At 36.5% G+C, this 4,916-nt stretch overlaps 1 pseudogene across 1 annotated transcript; it reads right to left on the bottom strand.

Annotated features, from left to right (window-relative positions):
• Positions 1 to 1,714: 1,714 nt before the first annotated feature.
• LOC308616301 (poly(A) polymerase alpha-like) lies at positions 1,715 to 2,580 on the bottom strand (annotated as a pseudogene). The gene has a single exon. The product of its transcript is annotated as a poly(A) polymerase alpha-like (transcript).
• Positions 2,581 to 4,916: the final 2,336 nt, after the last annotated feature.

The raw sequence follows: 4,916 nt of genomic DNA, 5'->3' as shown, positions 1-4,916 counted from the left end.
CAGCCTAATCAGGAAGAATTTTTCTGAGAGTTCCCGAGCTGTTTATAGTCATCGTGTACATCCACTCTGGTTTCCTCCGTCTTGTACTTTCTCCCTAAAGGCATCAGTGGATGAAAACCCATTCAGACCCTCCTGCACACACCTGTCTAAATGTTTTTTCCTTTTTTTGTTAATTGAAGTATAGTTTATTGACAATGTTTCAGGTGTACAGCTAAGTGATTCAAGTAAACACACACAGATTTCTTTTTTCATAGTCTTTTCCACTGTAGGTTATTACAAGATATTGAATATAGTTCCCTGTGCTATACAGTAGGTCCCTGTGATGCCTGTAGTGGGGCTCTTTCCCATAGTCCTCATTAGCCAGTGTCTAACAGTATCAAAAATCATAGGGGTTCCAGCAATCTTCACTGATGTATTTTATCTTTTCTTTTGTGCAACTACCTTCTCTTCTCTTAAATCCCAGCCCTCTCCACAGAAAAAGACCGTATCCCGTTTTCAGGCATATCAAGCATTAATACTTCTAGCTGGAACCTGCTCTGATCTACATTACAATAGGAATGGAATATTTTCTCCTTGAAACCACAGCATGGGGTGGGTGACCATCCCTGACAGGTGCTCATCTTCCTCCCAATGTTCCTGGGCTGTGTGCATGGTCATTCAACTGGAGAGACAAGGCAGTGTGGATTGTGTGGAAAGCCACACATATTAACCTGGATGATGCAAAGAAGTTCTTAGTCCTCCTCAGTCAGGGGCCTTGGAGGGCACTGACATATGAAACTGCACCAAACTGGGCAAAAAGTTACGCTATTTCTATGCCCACGATATCACTCTTGAGAAAGAAAATAGGACTGAAGGGGGGCTTCCCTGGTAGCGCAGTGGTTGAGAATCTGCCTGCCAATGCAGGGGACACGGGTTCGAGCCCTGGTCTGGGAAGGTCCCACATGCCACGGAGCAACTGGGCCTGTGAACCACAACTACTGAGCCTGCCTGCGTGTCTGGAGCCTGTGCTTCACAGCAAGAGAGGCCGCGATAGTGATAGGCCCGTGCACCACGATGAAGAGTGGACCCCGCTTGCCAAAATTAGAGAAAGCCCTCGCACAGAAACGAAGACCCAACACAGCCAAAAAAAAAATAAAATAAAATAAATTAATTAATTAATAATAAAAAAAAGAAAATAGGACTGAAGGAAAGTAGTTGAGAAGCTTCTAATGTATAATGTGAGAAGAAGTGTGTTTTACAACAGTGAATGATTAAGAAATCTAACACTGTTAACACTTTGAAGGAGAGAGAGGAAACAGAACAAAAATGATTGGAAACACATGATAATTGTCAAGTGAAATGCATTTGTTCAAAAATGTTTATTTTAATATATGACAATAATGCTCAGAGGAGAGAGTCCAAGTGTTTCTGTCCCACTTACCTTAGTTGCTCTCTTGACTCCTGTTACTTCTTATTCTTCTCAGCTACACTATTTTCTATCTTTTCTTCCTTCCTTCTCTGTCTCCCATGGACTCAGCCAACAGCCTCATTAGTGCTTTCTCTCAATGACATGTTTCTTCTTCTAATGTCAATATGTTACTGCTCTTTGTATTAATACATCACCTAAATCATTAATCATTCTACACTCTACATTCTAGATGGAATGTATGTGGGTTATGGGATAGAAGGCTGACAAGTTAAGTCATTTGACTTCTTTTTTTCAATCAATTTAATTTTAACATAATCTAAACACATACCATTTAGAAAATACAAAGAAAAATTTACGTATAAGTGTGGATGCTATTGCATTTGGATAAAACTGGCAAGTTACTGCTACTAGCATAGCCCATGATACACCACGGAAGAAAACTAATATATTGGAATAGATGTTGTGGCGTTTGGCCCACAGTTTGATAGTTTGCAGGATTAACCTGAAGCTGTCAATGTTTGATACTCGATGTAAAATTTCATTGGGTACCCTGCATCTTATATGTACATTCTTAAGCAGATTATCATCTCTAAAGTCCAGGTCTTCTGGAATAGTCTGCAAGTCCTAATCTTGCAAACAAAATAGAAATCTCTATCCCAGAACACTGTTTGATAACTGGTACAAATGCCTCTCTAACAGCTCTTAAATTGATTTCTTCCTGTAATTTCAATTCATCATAGAATGAGGTGAAAAAGTCACTTCGATCACCATGTCTTGGAGTAACACACAACACATCAAGATCGGTACCTTTTTTATGTATTCCTAATTTATAAGTTCCAAATATAAAAATTTTTCCTCCAACATTTTCAATTACAGATTGTGGAAGATACTTGCTTTCACTGATTTCTTGTATCCACTCTTTTACCAGGTTATTTAATTTTCCCAAAATTTAAATCCTGTGCTGTAATTCCTCTTCCTCTTCAAAACCCCCAAAGGGCTTCAGTCTTAATTAGTTTCTGTGTAAGTAGGCAGTCAGTCCCCTTGGAGGCTGCTAAGCTGATGGGAGAGGTAAAGTCTTAGTGCTTCTGCAGCTGCTGTGTTTGTTGTGATCCCTGCATTGAAACTGGCCTGGAAACTCTACCACCCTGCAACCCTGTCACCACCCTGGGCATGATCCACTGAGGCAGGAGAGAGGCGAGGGCCTGCCTCAGCCCTGGGTCCAACACCAATTCTTGACTAAATTGGTGATGAGCTATGAGAGCCTATACTTAGAAAGGTTTTACAGCAAGGAATCTTAGTATTTAAAGGGAATAAAATAGTAAAAGTGATAATCATATACCTGCATAGGAATTTACATTTAATTAGGGAAACCTTACATCAAATAATATTCAAATTCCAACCGATGATTGTGTTTGACCTACAGTGAACAATAAAGAAGGTTCCGACCCTACCCTCATTATAAACACATTGGAGGCAGATTTTTCTCATGGTTCTGACAGAGCTGGATACATTCTCTTCTTAGTTTGAACTATATACAATAGTTAGATACTAAAGGACCAAATGAGGTCTGTCTCAATCTTCTCAAAAATAAAAAAAAAAAAAAAATGAAAATTTAATGGTAATTTATAAATCATGGTATATCAGGATTTTTTAGAGAACAGATTACTTCTGATATTTAATCATATAATGTTTTGCTTTAAAAACAGGATAAATAGATTATTTTAGTTTAGGAACAAATGCATCAAGGGTGCTGCTGCTGATGAGACACTGCTCCTTTTCTAGGCATTCTCTTCTGCCTGTGATTTTGTACTGATTAAATTTAAACACATCCTGTTCCACCAGTTGTAAGATCTAATTTTGTCCTTTAGCCCTCTGAGTATAGAGATATTTAACTCTTTTGCTTAACATTATTCACTTACAAAATAAAAATTTGCATGTAAATTGGCTGGACTATTCTAACTTTTTAAAATAACGCTGTTTAAGAATATACCTTACGCTTAAACATTTTTTTTTGACATTTTCCAGGCTTTCCTGCTAAGGTTCTTCTTTTGTTCTCATTTTACTTCTCATTTTTTAAAGTAGATCACTTTTTCATGTTTGTAGAAGCCATACTTTTTTAACCAAAACCTTCAATGCAGCCATTATTCTCCACTTTTATCTACAAATATTTTGAATATCACTCTAAGAGAGTTCTTTAATGATACATTTATATAAATGTTCCAAAGAGTGGAGGACACATTTAAAGTGATGAAAGGGGAAAGCCTACAACCAAGATTACTCTATCCAGTAAGGATCTAATTCAGATTCAACAGAGAAATTAAAACCTTAACAGACAAGCAAAAGTTAAGAGAATTCAGCACAGCCAAACCAGCATTACAATAAATGCTAAAGGAACTTCTCTAGGCAGGAAACACAAGAGAAGGAAAAGACCTACAAAAACAAAAACAAAACAATGAAGAATATGGTAATAAAAACATACATATTGATAATTACCTTAAATGTAAATGGATTAAATGCTCCAACCAAAAGACATAGACTGGTTGAATGGATACAAAAACAAGACCCATATTTATGCTGTGTACAAGAGACACACTTCAGACCTAGGGGCATGTACAGACTAAAGGTGAGGGGATGGAAAAATATATTCCATGCAAAAGGAAATAAGAAGAAAACTGGAGTAGCAATTCTCATATCAGAAAAAAAATAGACTTCAAAATAAAGACTATTACAAGACGCAAAGAAGGACACTACATAATGATCAAGGGATCAATCAAAGAGGAAGATATAACAATTGTAAATATATATGCACCCAACATAGGAGCACCTCAATACATAAAGCAAATGCTAAAAGCTATAAAAGGGGAAATAGACAGTAACACAATAATAGTAGGGAAATTAACACCCTACTTTCACCAATGGACAGATCATCCAAAATGAAAATAAATATGGAAACAGAAGCTTTAAATGACACATTAAACAAGATGGAATTAATTGATATTTATAGGAAATTCCATCCGAAAACAACAGAATACACTTTCTTCTGAAGTGCTCATGGGACATTCTCCAGGATAGATCATATCTTGGGTCACATACCAAGCCTTGGTAAATTTAAGAAACATGAAATCATATCAAGTATCTTTTCCGACCACAACTCTATGAGACTAGATTTCAATTACAGGAAACCAAACCTGTAAAAATACAAACACATGGAGGCTATACATTATGCTACTAAATAACCAAGAGATCACTGAAGAAATAAAAAGGAAATTAAAAATACCTAGAAAAAAATGGCAATGAAAACATGATGGCCCAAAACCTATGAGATGTAGCAAGAGCAGTTCTAAAAGGCAAGTATATATCAATACAATCTTACCTCTAGAAACAAGAAAAATCTCAAATAAAAAACTTAAGCTTATTACCTAAAGCAATTAGAGAAAGAAGAACAAAGAAACCCCAAAGTTAGTAGAAGGAAATAAATCATAAAGAGCAGATCAGAAATAAATGAGAA

Source organism: Mesoplodon bidens (assembly GCF_964165515.1).
Source record: "Mesoplodon bidens genome assembly, chromosome: 4".
Taxonomy (NCBI): Eukaryota; Metazoa; Chordata; class Mammalia; order Artiodactyla; family Ziphiidae; genus Mesoplodon; species Mesoplodon bidens.
Note: the sequence above shows the minus strand (reverse complement) of the source record. Positions and strands in the feature narration are given on the sequence as shown.